This window comes from Gouania willdenowi, chromosome 14 (genome assembly GCF_900634775.1).
Source record: "Gouania willdenowi chromosome 14, fGouWil2.1, whole genome shotgun sequence".
NCBI classification, from domain to species: Eukaryota; Metazoa; Chordata; class Actinopteri; order Blenniiformes; family Gobiesocidae; genus Gouania; species Gouania willdenowi.
The window spans coordinates 22168168-22178994 of NC_041057.1; positions in this window are offsets into that span (position 1 = coordinate 22168168).

Genomic DNA, 10827 nt, shown 5'->3' on the forward strand with positions numbered 1-10827 from the left:
TAAATAAAGCCTGACAGAAAGGCAGAGGCCGGTAGCCTAAATGAATCCTGCTCTTCTCTGAGCCGTGCTGTTTCTCAGCTGTGTCGCACAACCTCATCCCACTGCTGAGATATATCTGTTACCTATAGAAAGGCTCAGCCAAATATTCCTACACTGATCTGACACAACGATAAAAATACAAAGCATAATACTACATCCCCCCATATTAAAACCTGCACAAAGGTTGTCAAGTGAACGAGTCAGCCTAGTGGCAGTTGTGAGAGTGACTTTACAACGTCACGCGCCCCTGGCAAACAGTCAGAGTAAACATACTCAGCCATCAGTAAAGCTATCTGATTCTAAATGTAAATCATCTGTGTCTCTATCAATGTCAATATTTGCAAATGGGGAATTTTCTTACTTTGGCTTCTTCATAATCAGTTAATGAGTATAGATTTGAGCATGTGGCTCCTCCTTCACGTGGATGCTCAGAGCTCCACTAGAGTTAGCAACAAGCTAATGCTAACAGAAAAGTTCTAGTGCATGAATCACTGTCAGCAGTGGATGTAGGTGTAGAGGAGCTTATACATTTCTGAATGTGTTATTTGAATAAGTCCAGCTGTCACAACACTGACTAATGCTAGCTAGCTTCCTATGCTGGCGCTAACAGTGTAGCTGTCCATTACAACCGTGTGTGTGTGTGTGTGTACTGTTCTTTCAAAGCCTGCTGTTTGGATTTTAGAGTGATATGAAGGCTTTGAGTCGGTCTAATCAAGTTTTGTATGGCTGACTGTGATTCACATTAACATGGAGGTATTGTAATTAAACTCAGAAGCAGTGAGAGCGCAAACGATGTGTGACATTCATTGCCTTTTTCTTTAGATAGAGTGCACAAGGCCCAACTGCTCCAAACAGAATTCCATCAAGAAGAACGGCGCTGAGATGGAAATCAGCAGCTTCAAAGCAAACCATAGAAGCAGATGTTCACAAGAATGATAACAAAGTGGTTTGTTGTCACCATTTTCATTATGAAAAATATGATGTTCAAAGTGGACCTTTCTCCCAGTGTGGAGGAGCGCCTAACCAACGTCTGCTAATCAACAAAACACTAAATCCAACATCTGACCCCCCATGTGACACTCAGTTCATTTTTCCCTCTCCCACTGCCTCAGCCTTCCATCTTCATTGCATTTCCCTCCTTATCCTCCCTCTCCATGGCGTCTCAGTGGGAGTGGGAGTGTAATTACGCAGTCAGACGGTGTTTACAGACGCAAAAGCGCCTTAATTTATTCCAACAGTTAGCAGTAATTCCCCAGTTTAATTTATAGCTTCTCCACCCAGTGGGAAAAGCCCAGAAGCAGATAGTGTGACTGAGGGGCAGAGAGAAGGAGCATATGGACAGTATATTGCAGAATACAGTTGACTACAACTGCTACAGGAGTACATGAATGTAAAAGCCTTCACCATTGGGTTTTACAGCACATTTAATCCCCCTTTCTCTCCAATCAGGTGCTTGAATTGCTAACTGCTTGGAAGGAATGCAAATAAGCCTATAAAGTTTGCCATTGCAGACTACTGATGTTCATCACTGAAGTGCATTTACAGCGTCACTGTTGGTTGCTTCTGTCATTAGTAAGCTGCATAGCTTAAACAGACAGACTACTGACATGTACTATAGCACATTAAACTACAAAAAATGTTAAGAAGAGGGAGGTTTAGTTTTTATTTACATTTCATTGCATCCCAGTGCTTTCCCACAGCATAGCAGTGCTTTAAGCTTCTTCTTTTATTTCTCCTGTACCTCGGCCAAGGACGTAAGTTTTACCGCCGTTCATTAATGTGTTTGCCTGTAATTACATTAAATGTGCTTAACAGATTTTGACAAAATTTTAACCTAAGATAGACCTTACCTTCCATTGAATTTAGAGGGGATCCAGATCAATCGATATACTGATTCTGGATCAGTTTCAAATATTAAAAAAAATCATTGTCTCTCATCAATGATGAAATTTCAAAAATGCATTTAACGGTTTGTAATGGACCAATCTTTTGACTCAGTTATGTCGGGTTGCTGTAAAACTAACCCCACCAAATTTCATCCGTAGCATTCCGTGTACCCTTTGTTTATTTGTTATTCCATTTTAAACCAAATCAAATTGACAAAAAAACAGTGTGGTTATTATGTTTTACTGATTTAAAACCAAAACAGAAATACAGTTTTTTTTTGTTTTTGTTTTTTTTAAAATTGTTCTGTTTGTGTGATATTTACAGGGACATTAGAGCGAGAACTGGTCCTGCTCATGTTTTCATTCAGTCTGTGGATGTTTTAGCTCATAAAAAGCTGTTCACATTTATGTTTTGTTTTGCGGTGTTGCGATCCAAATAGTATCCAAATAAACTCGTGACTGACTATCGACTGTGAAGCTGGTGTGAAGAACAATCGATATTAGAACTTCTACCATTTGACACTTTTGCAAAAACAATTACAGCTTTTTTGAAGGCAGTAAAATGTTTATTTTGCACTATAATACCGCTAACACCAGCCATCAACACACACTGCAGTTGATCACAAGAAACGAGGAGCACCAGTAGATTCATTACACCACCTCTGGTTCCACATATGTGCATGTTTTACGTAACATCCATTTTTTAGTTTTGATTTATTTATGTACTAAAAACGTTTCAATTCACCAGTAATGTGACTTATGCGTTGCTTCTATTTATATCCGGACCGGGAGCAAAAGTCCGGTAGATATTCACAGATTCCAGCATCAATAACTCTTTAACGAAACATCATCGACCCACAAATTACACCTCTACCATCGGTGTGAGGTGGTCAACATGCTACAATATAATTTTTATCAAATGCAGCAGAGTAAAAGTCCATCTGTGTCCCCTTTGTGTGGTGTTTCTGGTTTTAAATGAATGAAACAACAAAAACAATCAGTTTTTTTTTTTTAATTTTTCAATTTGGTTTTGAAACGAAAAATAACCAAAGAATGAAAGGTACACGAATTTGTATCAGATCCAGATTGCGCATTTCATCATAATTTATCCTAAAAAATGGTTGTGCCCATACATTTGGGTCTACTGTACCGCCAACACAGTCTCATTGGATTTCATGAGGAAATCATGTTGACACATACAAAACAATAGATGAAATCATGTGACATACAAACATGCATCAGTACTAGTGTGGATGGAATTTTCTTCCAGGTCTTTAAAGTGCGAATAATCACGGTCCCATAATCAGGATTGCTGATCCAGATAACTGCCAATATCTGGCAAAGAGGATTTTTGGTGCTTGGCAGAGGTTTGCATTCCATGAGTGCTCTTGTTTTATTTCTGTCTGTTTTAAGTGAAATTTTATGCAATCATTAAGTCATCTAGATCTTACCCAACTTTTTAACAGACTCATTTTTATTGCAGACATAATTTTATTTTGAATGTTAACCACTAACACAATAACAGTGGAATTGGAAATCATTCAGGTGTGCTATGCCAACATTGTAAAAGCCTTTGAATATAAAACTCAATGCTGAATTGTCTTTACACTGTGGTCTGGTATGGATTATACTCTAAAATCAAATTAAAACATGTTCTTCCAGCATTCCTGTTAGCATGCCCTGAATACTATATCATATAGAGAAAAAAAAAGTCAGCTTAAGGTCAATTTCAATGAATATTGCCTCACTGGATTTGAAATTGCAGCGATGTTGGAATAAAATGGAGAAATTAAAGTATTTGCCGATATGTACACTAAACAAAGATGCACTCTGGAAGGGAAGTGCTGTCGGGTTTTACTCTGACACACACTGAACACAGTGTTGTGCTCCCAGATGCCCCCCAGTCTACGATTTACCTTCATCAAGCAGAAAACAAACAATTGCACCATACTAATTAGATTTTCTACCTCACATTTTAACAGGGGGACTGCATTACAATCAATGTCAAGTTGATGTGCATTCCATATTGTAAACATATCAGAACATAAAAGGGTTTAATCATTATATGCCACAAACTTAAATAATTGTAAAAAGGGAGCTGAGCCAAAAAGCGAAGCTCTCTATTTACAGGTCGGTCTACGTTCCAACCCTCACCTATGGTCATGAACTTTGGGTCATGACCGAAAGAACAAGATCACTGGTACGAGCGGCCGAAATGAGTTTCCTCCGTAGGGTGGCTGGGCTCTCCCTTAGAGATAGGGTGAGAAGCTCAGTCATTCGGGAGGGGCTCAAAGTAGAGTCGCTGCTCCTCCGCATCGAGAAGAGCCAGATGAGGTGGCTCGGGCACCTAATTAGGATGCCCCCTGAACGCCTCCCTAGTGAGGCGTTCAGTGCACGTCCCTCCGGAAGGAGGCCCCGGGGAAGACCCAGGACACGCTGGAGAGACTATGGCTGGCCTGGGAATGTCTCGGGGTCCCCCCGGAAGAGCTGGAGGAAGTGGCCGGGGAGAGGGAAGTCTGGGCCTCCCTACTGAGGATGCTGCCCCCTGCGACCCGGAAACGGCTAAGTGGGAGAAGATGGATGGATGGATGGAACTTAAATAATGGCTTTTCACTCTCTTATGCTGTTGAGTCCCGTTGGTTATGACTAATGTTCCTAAATGCATCCTAAATCCTCAGCGTTGTAGTTTGACCAAATACATTGGTGAGTTATGCTGAAAGCAGCTCATCTTGCCATGAGCTGGCAGAGTGAATCAGAGATGATTGTACAAACTATGGGCTGTTTTTAATTGCCCTCTAAGAGTTTTCTTTTCCAAAATTGTAGTCCTTAAGTAGGGCTTAAGTGCTTTATCAGATTTTGTTCAGCTCACAGTGGAGACCCAAATGGCTTTCAAGAATTTATCTCAGAGCAGTGATTCTCTACACCTGTAAACAGACTTTGATGTCAAAGCTGTGGATGTAGAAAAAAACAGGCCCTCACATGCACGTTAGAAGTGAACATTAAACCAGAACATATGGTAAGAAAAAAGATAAAGCAATTCATTCCTTTCAATTGAAATGAAAAATATGGTGCAGTCTGTAGCTTGTAAGGTGGCTGAGAAGTGCAAAACACATTTACAAATACCAAAACACATTTACAAATAATTGCAAAACTTTTACAAATGACCGCAACACCTTTACAAATTATTGCAAAACTTTTACAAATGCCACAACAAAATGCAAATAGAAAAACACTTTTACAAATGTTGAGACAGATTTACAAAGGCACATTGTAATTGTAAAAGTGTTTCCATATTTGTTCATTTGTTGCAGTCATTTGTGAAAGTGTTGTGACCTTTTGTAACAATTTGTTGTGGCATTTGTAAAAGTTTTGCAATAATTTGTTAATGTGTTGTGGTATTTGTAAATGTGTTTTGCACTTCTCAGCCACGTACAACAGAGCAACAGAAAAAAATCTACAATAAACTTCCTGATTTTATAAACTAAAGAAAAAAGCATGTTTTTATCTTTAAATTCCAGATAATCTAATGTAAAATTGCTCAATAAAATAAATAAAACAATACATAAATATATAATTTATTAATTGTAATGCCCATTGAGAGCTGGAAATAGGCACCAGCAGACCCCCATGATCCTAAAAAAAGGAGCAAGCGGGTCAGAAAATGGATGGATGAATGGATGCAATTTTACTGTCATGTTTTTTTTTTTTTGTTTACCAGGGAAAAAAAATGGGTCCAACTCAGACGTTAAGAACCTCTTTTGTAAGATACAAAATATACTAGGTAAGTAAAAAGCTATTCTCTGTAAGGTTTAAACTTCAGTTTCTACTTAGAAAAAAATCAAAAATCAAAATCCGACTTTCCTCTCATGTGTGGGTGAAATTACTGTTATGACATCGTATTGTCTGAAAAGCACATTTTAGCTTTCAGAAAGTGTTAGATTTAATCCAATAGGGCGGATATTGACCAAGCTATGGCAGTTTAAAGTGCACCCACGACACATTCTATAAAAAAAAACCAAATATTTCTTTGTAAGGGTTTATAAAAATCCTTTCACAATTCTGTTTACTTTAAACAGTATGTTTTGATTTTCTATGGATAAAGCCTGTCCACACACAGTGCACTAAGCCTTGTTGGGATCACCGTACACGTTTTCCAGCCAAAGGTTTTTGTTTTCCCATTCCACTCTTGTGTAATTTAGAAGCATTTTCTTTTTTACTCTCAGAAAAGTAGGCTACTGCTTGGGAACGAGTTGACCGATACCTGTGATTCAGATCTAGCATTCACTGAGGTGTAGTCTTTCATAATGCTTGTTTTGTCTCACTATGGGATACATGCCCCTGGGTCATCTCTCAGAAGCCTAATCTCATTACGCCAATACTGATTGGCTGATGAAATGTATCCTACCTACTATAACGAGTGTGGGCGGAGGATACAACGCTATTCAAACACCTCATTCACTGAAGCTGGATGCTCTTTGCTCTCGACCACACAAGGTCGACCAGTGCTTCCTTGCCTTCCAACCTTGGTTCAGCACTGCCCTCAACATCTCACTACGGCCGTCGAGCACCGACTGCTAACACACCAGTTGGCAGCTCGGTTACAACACTACCCTCACAGACCCACCACGGTCGCCAGGCACCAGCCGTTGTCTTTCCGGTTAGCATACCAGCTAGCCGCCACATGTTAGCACTACCTAACCACCTCTCTCTGCTTGCATGCAAGCACAGAGGGATGGAGAACAAGGCCCCACACACCAGGGGGTTCGGAGACGAGACTTTGCCGATGGGGGAACAAGATTTTGAGCAGGGGCGCACACCAGGTCTGCTCAGGCTGCCTCGGGCTGGAACATTCCAGGCAGGCCCATGACGCTCCCGGTTCTTGCTGTCACTGTGCAGTGTTCAAAGTACAGAGCCTCCACAGACTGTCTGAGCAGGACCCCTACCTCCCTCCACACGACACTCCCTGTCGCAACGGGAGTGGAGACGGGGACCTTTGTGGAGGCCGCAGTGAGGCCTGGTTCCAGCTGGGGCTCCCAGCTCGACCATGGCGCTGTCCCTCCATCTGAGGAAGATGTCCTGGAACTGGATTGCGTGGACAATGAAGATGAACTCCTCATATCAGAGGACGAAGAGGAGGGTGACATCTTCGTCAATCCGGCTCAGGCTGCACAGCTCACTGCCTCTGTTGCCTCCCGGGAAGGAGCTGAGGGAAGCACACCAGCATGTTGGACATGTGCAAACGCACCGCTGCCCAGCTGGCCATCCCCTGGCCCACTGTCGTGGCTGAGACACCAAGTCTCGCTATGAGGGAAAGCGTTTTCCCGCAACCAGGGGCTCCATTCAGCAGCAGGAGCTCTGTACACACACATCTTCCCTCGACTGCGATTCGATGGAAAACCGAGGTCTGCTCTGTATGCCTCCGGTATAGCCATTCGTCGCAGCACACCTGCTTCTGCGGCTGTCTGCAGTGTCCCCTGGAAGCCCAGCCTACCAGGCGGAGCTGTGTGACAAACTTGGGCCGACTCAGGACCCGGCCAAATGGGAGGAGATGTCGGTGGTCACCGACTTGTGCCTCCGCGTCCAGCGCTGAGCGGTTCGGGCCACTTTGAGAGCAATGGGGACTATGGTTCTGCAGGAACGAAACTGCTGGCTCGACCTTGCAAACCTATCCAAGAGTGAGAAGGGAGATATGCCCGTTGTTCCGGAGAAGATCTTTGGCTCTGCGCCGGCTTCCATGCAGCGATAATGCAAAGCGAAAAATAAAGACGACAAGGCTTTTTGCCTCTGTCTTCCCCAAAAGTCCCCAGTTCTGTCTCCATCTGTGCGCCATCATATATCAACTGCCAAGGCAGATTGCGCTCCCGTCGGTTGTATTTGCTGGTGCTCAAACTGATCCTGTGGAGCTGTGGTTGCCTCCTCTCGTTGAGAGCGACACACATCCCGGGAGCCCTGAACACGGGCGCAGACCTGCTGTCCAGGGGGGCGCCGATTTACGGGGAATGGATGTTACACCCGATGGTTGTGGAACAGCTGTGGGCCCGTTATGCACGGGCCGAGGTGGATCTGTTTGCCGCGGAGGAAAACACTCAGTGCGCACTGTTTTACTCCCTACACAGCTCGGGTGCTCCCCTCGACTTAGATGCACTAGCGCACAATTGGCAGCACGTGCTGATCTATGCCTTTTTCCCCACTGGCCCTGCTGCCCCCCATCCTTTCCCGTGTACGGAAGCACGGCCACACCTTGATCCTAGTTGCGCAGGGACCTGCTGTCACAGGGGGTGGGGGCAGTCTTCCACCCGCACCCGGAGCGCTTGGCGCTATGGGCTTTTACCCTGAGTGGCACAATCTGTCAGCCGTGGGACTCTCACAGCGTGTGATTTTCACCATACAGAGCCCTCGGGCCTCCTCCACAAGGTCTCTGTACAACTGTAAGTGGAGAGTGTTTGAGTGGTGGTGTCATGGTGAACACGTGACAGGTGGCTAAATTGCATCTACAAACAGTAGTGATTCATTACAGTTTGATTAAGCTTATTTCAAATCAACATTATGACTCAATTAAAGACAAAGCAGCTGATACATCTCAATGGACATGAGCTGCCTGCTATTAAACCATAACTACACGGTGTGTTTGTTTGTCCTTGTTGACGATTTGATTATGTTGTTGACGTTTCTCACATCTTTTCTGTTTCTCTCATCGACTCTGTCTGTCCTTGTTTCCCCTTTACAGCACTACATACTCAAGGGACTTCTTTCCTTGCCATTGCTGCCCCGAGAAAAGAATTACACTACAGTGTGGACTCCCTTGAATGCTGCAGGCACTCAGCCCTCCTCTCTTAGAGTGTCGTGTTTCTCACCCTCGGGACGCACTGAGACACAACCAAATATTTACAAAGGCATACATTCATAAATCCACATGGTGTCCATTATTTCTACCCAACATTGGGAGACATTCTTGGCACAGATAGGGATGGAAAATAGCAGGAAAGGAGGTGAGACAATGTGTGAATTTAGTTTCAGGCAGGTATCTTAGGCACAACACAATGCATTATTAAGATTGCATTAAATCTCTTAAAACATAGTTTTAGTAGAATATGGCAGCTTTGACTGTTAATGTAATTTAGAGCAAACATAGTAAAAAAAAAAATGTTGCTTAACTAATAGCTTTCCAAAAATATTTAGTTAATTATTGTTTATGAAAACTACAAAAAAAACTGCACGTGTTCCAAATACTTAAAACCCCTTCTGCGTGACATCCAACAGGTCTTGAAAAGCTGCAATTTTGCAAACTACAACAAATTACAGCTTTAGTGGCATTTGTTCATGTCCTACTGAAAACGTCCATTTCCTGGTGCTGCAAAGTAATGGACGGAGTTCATTGTCAGAGTCAGGGGACCATAAATTACTGTTTTTGCATAGTAATGAATAAGCAGAAGTAAAAATCTATACATCCGACTTTTGTTTGGTTTGTTAAAATCTTTAATTATATATACATTTTTCAGTAGTACATTTTGGACTTTTGAATGTAAAGCCTGTGTCCTCTTCCCTCATTCAATACTTTTTATACATGTTCCCAGAAGCAGATCAGGATCTTTAAATTAGCATTTCTGTGAAGTCTTTGAGCCATTGTGGTATAGTTTAAGTGTTGGCAAATCAATAGCAGTGGTTATTTGAACAATAATGTAGCTTAAGGTTACAATACTGTTGATGTAATAGCTTTTGTTTTGCCACGTATCCACTTACTCTAAGCTTCAAAAAAGACATTGTCATCATTACCATGGTAACAACAGCTCATGGTGTTATCCTTGTGCCGGATGTTAATGAGACTTAGATGTTTCTGGTGATTAATTTAGCTCCAAAAATAAAGCAAATAAAATTCATTTCAGAACTGTTTTGAACTAAAAGCATTACAAGTTATGTGTCCTGCATATGCCATGCTTACTTTCTACAGCTTCCTGTCCTTCCTCTTTTGTGCTTGGACCAATGTATGCTCTTATAGTTAATGCACTAGTAGTTACAGAGCGGGTCAGCCTAGGACAGCCAATGGTTATATTCACTAAAGTAATTAAGAGACTTTACTTACATTATGTTTGGTTTCACAAAAACACTAACTGTGACTTTTCTGGATGGAGGTACAAGATTTTATCCATTCTATTACCAATGACAACTATTCAGGCTGTGCCACTCTGCTTTCTCTATTGTTACCGCAGTAATCATTACAGCCATTAGAGGTCACCTTTTGTCCTCGTAAGAGACGGATCAATAAAACAAATGGGTTGAATCAGCCTTCAAAAGAAAGAGACTCAGCATGTGCATTGTTTGTAGGAATACATAAAAGCTGTAATTTAATGTGGAATTGGGCTTTTTCCAACTAAAATGTCCTGTGTGTACTTACATAGGCGATAAAGTTTAATATGTTACCATCCTCAGGCCCGTTTTTTTTTTACATGTGTGATGTAGGCCACTGCCCAGGGAGCAATCTACTCTATTAAAACGTTATTATATCACTACCCTTCATTTTCGTCAACCTGATTTTGAACTGCTGCTCATTTCCACCTCAAGTTAGTGGAGTGGCTTCCAAAACGTTCTTATTATCACATCAGCCAATGTGAACAAGGCCAAGGCAAGGCAAATTTATTTGTATAGCGCATTTCATACACAAGGCAACTCAATGTGCTTAACATGATCAAAAAGTGCAACAGAAAACATTCAACAGCTTAAAATCAATAACAACATTTAAAATCATCAGTAAAATCAATTAAAATCATCACCAAACATATTACATCAACACAATGACCAAAAATCTCCCTCTCAGTAATACACAGTAGAGAAAAAAATTGCCTTTAACTTTGATTTAAAAATTTTCACATTTGATGCTGACTTCAGCTCTGCTGGCAGTTTGTTC